Genomic DNA, 10,048 nt, shown 5'->3' with positions numbered 1-10,048 from the left:
TAATATAATACTATGATAAACAATTTCTTCTTTCCCCCACTACGTTTCTCTTCCTTTTTCCCTCTTTTTCTCCTTTTCCCCGTTTTTTTTTTGGCCAGCCGATGGGGGGGGGGGGCACGTGCCCCCACATGTCCCCATATGGTTTCACCAAAAAAAGTCGAAATTATGCTAAAATTATGCTAAATTTTGTCAAATTATGCCAAGCATAATGCCAGATGCTGAAGCGGTCCAAATTATGCCAGAAAGCATAATTATGCCAACTCTGGCAACGATGTTTGTACCAGATACCGGCACATGTAAAGCGCATGCGTAAGCGTTCGCAGTGCTATGCTAGTGGTCGGAAGATGGTGTTGAGTATGTTCGACTCGGAGACTGCTGCAGTGCACTGGAAAAATCGTGTTTAATCTCCGTTTTAGAAAATGAAAGATTTGGGGGTGACAAACCTGCTTCAGGAGTGGGACTTCCCACATTTAGTTCCAATCTTTAGAGGTAAATTCAGTGCTTGATTTCGAGTGAATGTTCATGAATAATCTCAAAAGTCAATGCATTGTTACCGTTGTTGCAGTGGTTTTATTGTGTGTGCATGTACGTGTGTAACTCTATATGATGGTCGCCAAGTCAGAAATATAGGCCTATGATTTTATTGGAAAAACCTCGGCTCGGCCGGCAGTCATTTTGAGATTGAAAAAAAATGGTGCCCCAGTCTGCGCACCCATTCACTTTTGCACGTGATTTGGAGATTTTGATGAGAAAGGCTGCATTTTGAGGCTGTCATAAGAAATACCCAAATTTCATTATTTTTCCACCTTTGTGAGTCGGATTTTGCAATAAATATCTGTCTATGCATTAGATGTGTAAAGTTTGCATTGCGTATCTTATAGATTCTACTAGAATTGCGCAGATACGCATGTGCGCAGACTATGGTACCTTGAGCGAAGTTCGTGCAGGATCCACTCCACTTAATTACCACTAGGGCCTACACCATGCTCCACTTACACGAACTTCGAGACCATGAACTCGATCTGATATTCTGAGTGACAAAAGGTGGGATTTTATGGGGGTGAAATATGAAATTCATGCAACATCACGATCTTTACACAAAGTTTCACTTCTTTCCATGCTTCTATTAGTATTAGTCTCAAAATTGGTGATTTGAATTATAGCCTACATGAACTGTGATGAAGATCCTCACACATAAATAATTCACTGCCGATGATCGCATGCGGATGCGATATGCGCGAGGTACCGGGTCCGGTACAAGCTCGGACCGGGCCGTCCTCAAGCACATAGCCTACGTGTAATGTAGGCCTGGCTAGATCTATTTCTAGTCAACTTTATTCAATTTTGTACGTCTACATATGTGTATGTTAAACCCCATTAAAATCTAGGTCTATACTATAGGTCCAAACCTAGATCTAAATCCTTGCCTAGCTTGGCCAATAGTCCCTTATTATTGGCCAGCCTAGCGAGGACAGGCCTACATGCAAATAGCAACAGATCTAAATGTTACATTGTAATTCAGATGCATGTACAGTTTGTGAATGATCAGAAACTAATTTTGAATCTGAGATACAGGAATTACATTTAGGTTGACTTCATGTAAATTCCCCACTGTGCACAGGAGAATTTTTTATTGAGAATTTCTACAATTTATCCACTTATTCCATCAGTTCTCTATAGAATAGATAACTTGTGTAATAATTAATGTTACTATTCTTGATCTTTGATTCATGTTTATCACAGTTAAATGTTGCAGAAGATGAGCACGAAGAAGACACCTACTGGATGCAATATTACTCATCACCTGACAACATTGTTGTTAATGTGACGAACCTCGGTACCGAGATATGAGTTGACTAGAGGAAACCCGCGACCAAGCACAGCAGAAATTCTTGACAAATATCTACAGCTTTTGGGAATGGTAAAATAACTTGATTACTTAGTGCAGTGGATTCACATTATGAAAAAAAAAAATTTAATTGTTCGAAGTTGAACGAAGCATTTTTGGTTATGAATTTCCAAAATTATTCTCTTTCTTGCTTGAGAATATAGTGCAAGATCATAGGATCACTTACTCTGCCTCAGTGTTAAAAATTCAGTTGCATCTTAGTTGTCATAATTCTATGATTAGTGGAAAAGTTGTTCTGAAATCCGATTGGAAAGATTAAGTTATGTCTTCTTCCCATGAATGTCAATCTCTGGCGGGGGGGGGGGATATTAATTTCCCCACCTAACTCACCCCCCCTCATTTTGCAAATACTAAGTATTTTTCTCCAGTGGTTAATTACTCCAATAGTGATCAATAGAAATAGAAATAGAAAGGTCAATGTCAAAGCTCACTAGACTTTACTTGATTTGTGCAGTGTGTGCATGTGACCTAGGGTTTTTGTTACAAACATTGATAAGTTTTATTTTTTTATTTAATGAGCAATATTTAGCATGACTTTAATTACAATGTACCGGTAATGTATGAAAACATGGTATTGCTGGTAATTGTATTATGTGTTATACAGCTTATATATAAATACTTATTTCATTTTCAGATTGATCAAGACTTTGATTTAACAATTGATGCAGCTCCTGGTGCCCTTTTCACAATGTGGCCAAAGTTGTCCAGGCAGACTTTGGAATTTGCGGAGAAGATTAATCCAGGGTATAGAAAGATCCTAGGGGCTGGAGTGGACCAGAAAATGATGCAGAGTAAGTTTTAGTCTTATAGTTATACTCAATTCAAACTTACAGTAGCAGTGCGAAGGCTTTTACAAAGCTGCATCAATTAGCATTTAAACTGTAAAAGAGGATATTTCCTCTCCAGGTGTGTAAGAATAACAATGCTTACAATTTAAAGTGAAATCAGTGTTCTTATGTACACTGAATCCTGTCCAACATAATTAGTATAGTTAATGGACCTCATCGAAAGAAGCAAGTGATGTTCTACAGTAACATACACCAATTCATGTTAATGATTTCTGAAGAGGAAGTAACACAGACCCTTTTTTTACTATCGTGTTGCACAAGCCATTAAAGAGAGATAATTGACTCTCAACATAATACCAGCTGAACACTGCGCACAGCATTATCAGCATTATTCACCATTATTGCATTATTGTGTAGGGGGGGGGGGGCACTCAGTATATAATGCATAGTGGGTATGTGCAGCGGAAAAAGAACAAAGAAAGCCACTCCAAGGCATATTATTTTCTTCTCGTGAAAAAGGAATCCGCTCCAAAGCTTCGCATATTTTCTGTTATGCCGTTCCGATCGATCTGCTACAATGAGTCGTAATTTTGAAAAAGCAGCCGCTGCAATGAACGCTGTCTGACCATTGCCTCTGTGCTAGCGCACCCGCCGCCCATGCTGCCGGTCTAGCTGCATGCACGTATGCCCGTTCCATAGGGATGCATGAAGGCACTCACATGCAGGCGACTCGTTCCAAGGACCCCCGATTTCACAAACATTTGTAGTTCTGAAGCCCGTTCCGAGGACCCTCCTTTTTACAATTAGCCCACTCCAAGGCCCCCGTTTTTTGTCTCGCCCGCGGCACACCCCACCAATTTTTGGGTCGAGTGCCCCCCCCCCCCGATTGTGTAGGAGTAATGCATTGCAGGAATTTCAAATGGAACACTGACAAAACTTGAATAACTTTGTACTCAAGGCTTTTAATCAAACTTGGAGAGAAGCATGGTTATATGCAAATTTATTTCAATTTTACCAAACATGAGGGTCACCTCATGGGTCAGGCTGATGATGAGCATGGGTCAAAGTTAAGCCTATTAGGGCAAGTTTTGTATTACAGCTCATAACGTTTGATCCATGTACAGTGTATGCCCATTTTTTTTACCAAACTTGGATGGTAGATGTCCGGGGGAGTGGGGGGGGGGGGTTGAAGGTCACCTCCAGGTCAAATGTTACAGCAGGGGTTGAAGAACTTTTGGAGCTCATTGTTAGGATTTTGGTTTGTTTGTTTGTTTAAATTTCTATCATCACTCATAAATTGTTACCAATCTAAGAGAGATGATGTTCTTCAGAGATTTGAAGGTCACCTCCAGTTCCAAGGTCACAGGCAGGGGTCAACAAGCCTTTTGAATATAAAATGATTTTGTTGTATATTAATGGGTGATACACATTTTGGCTGAAATCACCATGGTGAATCCCTTTATTACCTTCAATCCTTATAATATCTCAATTATATACTTGTACCCATTCCACTTGTAAGATTGAATCTCACTTGCAGGCAAACACATTTAGTTTGAAAATGCTGATATCTCCTCACCTTCATCTTTCTTTCCTATTTTCTTTGCTCCCATTCTTATTTTGTTTTCCCTTCCTTCACCGGTCACTTCTTTGCTCAAACCGTATTTTCATTTATACAGGTCAACAGTGAAGAAAATTTGGCTTTCAGTGTACTTCCTGTGATTTTGATCGGCAGAACGCAAGGGGAGAGAGGCACTGTGCCGTACTTCAAAGTCTTGAATCTTTCATCAATCTCCAATTAGTAAGTATTGATTATCATCTTACTTTTTCAAAGTTTTTATTTATTTATTTATATATTTATTTTTTTTGGCCAATTTAGGTTAAAGCTCTGATTTTCCTGAACAATAGAACGTTACTGTTGGCAATCTTTGAGAGCACTTAGGTTTGACTGTAGCGCATGCTCACTTGACCAAGGCAAGTGAAAATATCAAAGTGCTTAAGTTGCTTACCCAAAAAGGTAAAAAAAAAAATGTAATGTGGGCAAGTACAATTTTGACCCCAACATTGAAATCTGTTCAGGGCAGCTATCTGACTGTATTTGTTCTATCTAATAATCCTGATACTAAATTAAGTATCTCAATTCTGTAGCGCAAATCATAACAACGGAATAAGTTCACACAATGACTTAGTCAATACCTATTCTGCATGTATGTCATGGTTGTTAAATGTCTATGCAAAACTGCACATATTGCGAAGACTTGAAATCTCCTTAAATGCAGTTCTCTAAACTCAGAAAAATACCTCCTATGGTTTTACCTCAATAATGTAATGAGATCAACGCTGATTCATGCTATTTATTTTGTGGGGGGGGGAGCAATAGAAGTCCTTCTTAAAGGGATGGTCCGGCTGAAAATATTTATAGAGTAGAATTCACTTAGCAAACTGCCAAAAATTTCATCAAATTGGATAACAAAGTTATTGAATTTTAAAGTTTAGCAATATTTTGTGAAAATAGTCGTCATGAATATTCATAAGTGGGCTAATGACGTCACATCTCCATTTGTTCTTTTGTATTTTATTGTATGAAAATAGGTTTATTCAATTTTTTTCCTCCAAGAACTAGAAAAATTGGATTGACATTTCATTTAGTGCATTAGATATTGATTGCTGCAACTTATTTCATTATAAAGGAGACATACATTGTATTATTCACACAAGTATGAAATAATGAAAAAATATGGTTTTATGTAATAACATAAGAAAACAGAAAGTGGAGATGTGACATTATCAGCCCGCCTAATGAATATTCATGACGACTGTTTTCACAAAATATTGCTGAACTTCAATAACTTTATTATTTCTTATCCGATTTTGATGAAATTTTCGGCATTTTGTTCAGTGAATTCTACTCTATGTATTTAAGACATGAATATTTTCAGCTTTTGACCATCCCTTTGAAGATATTGGCTAACAATACCACAATTAAAAAATCTGAGCCGCATGATTTCCCATGCTGAAAATCGTAAGTTGACCAGATTCACTTGCCCATTTCATTATACATGATGGCCCAAACGAATAGAACAATTTAGATCTTTAATTTCAATGATATAGCCAAAGTGTCATTGTACTGGATATTTCTTTTTATTGGTAGAATGATGTAATTGTCATGTTTTGTGAACCCTTGTCATTATGATTTTCGAAATATCATGTATTTCCCACTCCTGTATTACCAACCCTGCTCTTAGTATGTAAGGTATAATACAGATTATCCAACTAAACAGGCTGGGGGGGGGGTTACACCTTCCCCCAACATTAAATGCGATCATTCCTCCTCGGGAGATTTGTTGACCCTGCCACTCTCAGAGTTTATACTAAGTCTCGCGCATCTTTTGAGACCAAATTAAGGATGCCCAGGTACGTTGTCCCGAAATTATGCAACATTTCGTAAGTTCATGTCTGACCAAAAATTGTTTCAAAACGTGATTTCTTCCACAAAGTCAATGCAAATTGAGTTTTCTCATCTTATTCATAAAGCTATGAATTTTACTTTAAACAGCAGAAGTCAATTGATTTTAGCATAATTATATGCTTCAAACAGGCTGTGCTATAATATAAATCTGCTGAAAAAAAGGTTGAAAAACAAAGAAATTCCTAAAACAATAAAATACATAAGAAATTGATTTCCAAACTGAATTTGTTTTCAATTGCGATTGTTAAGAATGCTACAAAGAATATTTTTACCAAAAATTAGCATTCTGGGAGCTTTATGGTATGAAGTGAATTAGAGCAAAAAACTATGATTTACCCATAAATTAATTCATATAAAATAATATCATTATTTGGAAAATTTTACCATACAGCATTGTAGATTATTACATCGCACACTACCAGCGTGCAAATTGCTCGCGTGATCGGCAGGGGGGGGGGGACACTTCCATTCACGAGTGGATACCATGCGCGACCATGGGGTCTCGAAAATCACCCTTAACACGTAATTTCCATATTCGGAACATGCACCCCTTAACCCTAATTCTCCCGCCGGGTGGCATAATGGCCACCCCCTTCAACAATTTTTTTGCGATATATCTGCTGCGCGAAATTTTTTCAACTCGCAGCTCACTGACTTTTTACATTCAAGTCTCGCGCAAATTTTGAGACCAAAGTTGTGACGCCCGGGTACGCGGTTACGACATTACGCAACATTATGCAAGTGCATGTCAGACCCAAAATTGCTCATAAACGTGATTTCATGTACAAATCCAATGCAAATTGCATATTTAGCCAAAATTCATAAATGTATCATTATTTTTAATTTTACTGATTAAACTTAATTAATTTTGCCTTGTTTATGATCAGAATTATGTCTGGAACAATTTCCATTGAAAAAACAATAAAAAACAAAAAGTAAAAAACAAAGAAATACATAAGAAATTCATAAAACAATAAAATACATAAGAAATTTATTTCCAAACCAAAGTTTTTTTGAATTACGATTGTTAAGAATGCTACAAAAATAATTTTTACCAAAAGTTAGCATTCTAGGAGCTTTATTTAGTGAATCAGAGCAAAAAGTATGATTTATGCATAAATTAGCATAATTAATTAATATAAAATAAAATCTCATTATTTTGGAAAATTTTACCATACAGCCTTGTAGATTACATCGCACACTACCAGCGTGCAAATTTTTGCATCACTCGCGCGATCGGCGGCCGAGATCTTAAGGGGGGCCATAATGCCCCCCCCCCCCCGGAATGACAAGAATAAAAATACCCCGGGAGATTTAGGGTTAACAAGTATTGGCGTGTGAAACCCTACCCTTAACAACTATTGGAAACAAAATGATACTCTTGGCAAATATTCCCTGAAATGAATCCCTAAACAAGTACAGGAATGTTTTATTGTTACGGGTCCTTCGGTTGTCGGCTTTACCTTAGTTGGTTTGGTACGACCCCATCTTCTACTCTACGTGCAAATCAGACTCTAAACACGAAGTGTTAGGGCAAAAAGGACATCCTTTATGAAACATTTTTTATTTTGTTTTATCGTCCATGCAAATTTGACCCTAAACACGTGATTTTCCTAGCGAAATAGATACCCTTTTTTCACTATATTTGTGTTTTTTACACCATTATCACGTTACGTACGCAACGTGCCATGTCGTTAAAAAGACATACTTTTTACCTGTTTTTTAGGTCGCGCATGGTATCCACTCGTCAATGTAAGTGGCTCCCGCCCCCCCCCCACAGAGCAGCCAAAAAGCCTGGTCTAGTTGGGGTTAAGAGGAGTGCTCGTTTGTTATTCTATTGATCACATGTAAATATTTTTAGGTCAAATGGCATTTTTTATGACGGTTGGCTAATTTAAAGAGTTGTTTGAATAATTTCACCTTTTGGTGCAGAAGAACAGTTCTTGTTATCTTTGTTGTAAGAACTTTAAGTCCAGTACACATCATCTTTCCAGATTTCATGCAAATACAAGAAAGAATCTTCTAAGGCATGTCTGAAACATTTAGATGACAATCTTTATTCCAACTTGTTGTGCCAGGATAAATTTGACTCATTTCGATCCAAAATGAGAGAGTCGATGATGTCACTCACTATTTCTTTTGTTTTTATTGTTTGAATTATACAATATGTCAATTTTTACGAATTTGGCAATTAGGACCTCCTTGCCTGAAGCACAAAATGTTAAAATAATGGAATTCCACGTGTTCAGGGAGGAATGAAACTTCATTTCACATGACAATGATGAGAAAATGAAATATTTCATATAATAAAATACAAAAGAAATAGTGAGTGAGTGATGTCATCAACTCTCATTTGGATGCAACTAGCTCGTTCATATAACTATTTTGTTGAAACTTTAAAATGCCATAACTTTCTTATTTTACATCAGATTTTGTTGAAATTTTCAGTGTTATGCTTTTTGAATTTTTCTCTTTTTATTCAAATCAAGTTTTTGTTGGGGTGGACTTGTCCTTTAAATATTCAGCAACTGAACATTTGCTCAATGCATTAAAACCGAAGGATCTTTTGTACCATAATTGGATACCACCCTCTAATTTCTCATCCATTGTACACTTATTTCACTTTGGCCTGCAGTAATGCTGAGCTTGGGTCTGTAATAGGACATATATTTCATATTTGCTTTGCTCACATAGTATTCAGTTGCTACACCCTAAATAGACTGGGCTATTTCGACGCCTAAGAAGACGGGGAGGGGGGGGGGCTAATTCAGCCCCCCTACGATCTCCTACGATCTCCGCCGTGGATGGCGCGATCGAGACGAAAATTGGCACACGTGTTACCCATGGCATTATCACAAAACTATAACATCAAATTCTGCAAAAAATTGCATGTCTCATTAATTATGCTAATTTATGCGTAAAATCATAGATTGCTCTAATTAATAAAATAATGCCCCTGAATTGCTAATTTTTGTTTCACATACTCTAGATAGGCATCTGATCAAATTTATTTTAAAAAAATTTCAACATCACATTTATTTTCTTATGTGTTCTATTGTTTTCTAAATTTCTTTTGTTTTTCTTTGTTTATCTACTTTTTTTCAATGGAAATTGTCGGAGACTTTTGACCATAAAAAAGATAAAATTAATAGGTTTTAAGCAGTAAAAGGAAAAATATTGATACATTTATGAATTTTGGCTAAAAACACTATTTGCATTGGATTTGTACACAAATTCACGTTTTTGATTAATTTTGGGTCTGCATGCACTTACGAAATGTTGCGTAATTTCGGAACGGCGTACCCGGGGGTCACAATTTTGGTCTCAAGAGTTGCGCCAGACTTGAAAGTAAAAAGTTAGTGAGCGACATGGTCAAAAAATTTTGAGGGGAGCTGAATCGGTCCCCCCCCCCTCGACATTTTTTTCGTAATAAAGCTGCCGTGTAAAGTTTTTTGACCGCGTCGCTCACCGACTCTTTACATTCAAGTCTCGCGCAACTTTTGAGACCAAATTTCCGACCCCCGGATACGCGGTTCCGAAATAACGCATTTCGTAAGTGCTTGCAGACCCAAAATTTAACAAAAATGTGAATTTGTGTACAAATCCAATGCAAATAGAGTTTTTAGGCAAATGTATCATTATTTTTCCTTTTACTGATTGAAATTTATTAATTCCATCTTATTTATGGTCCAAATAAGTCCCCGACAATTTCCATTGAAAAACAATAAATAAATAGAGAAATACATAAGAAATTTAGAAAACAATAAAATACATAAAAAAAATTAAATGTGATTTTGAATTTTTTTTTGTACAATTGATCAGATTCATATAAAGTGTCTGTGTACCCCAAATTTGCATTTTAGGGGCATTATTTAGTTAAAGCAA

General features: G+C 36.8%; 1 long non-coding RNA gene across 1 annotated transcript; it reads left to right on the top strand.

Moving 5' to 3' along the window:
• Positions 1-341: 341 nt before the first annotated feature.
• On the top strand, positions 342-2,716 carry LOC121405760. The gene is made up of 3 exons (XR_005968689.1): positions 342-489; positions 1,744-1,921; positions 2,544-2,716. It is a non-coding gene; the product is annotated as an uncharacterized LOC121405760 (long non-coding RNA).
• Positions 2,717-10,048: the final 7,332 nt, after the last annotated feature.

This window comes from Lytechinus variegatus, chromosome 1 (assembly GCF_018143015.1).
Source record: "Lytechinus variegatus isolate NC3 chromosome 1, Lvar_3.0, whole genome shotgun sequence".
NCBI classification, from domain to species: Eukaryota; Metazoa; Echinodermata; class Echinoidea; order Temnopleuroida; family Toxopneustidae; genus Lytechinus; species Lytechinus variegatus.
The sequence above is the reverse complement of the archived record's forward strand: the minus strand, read 5'-3'. Positions and strand labels throughout refer to the sequence as shown.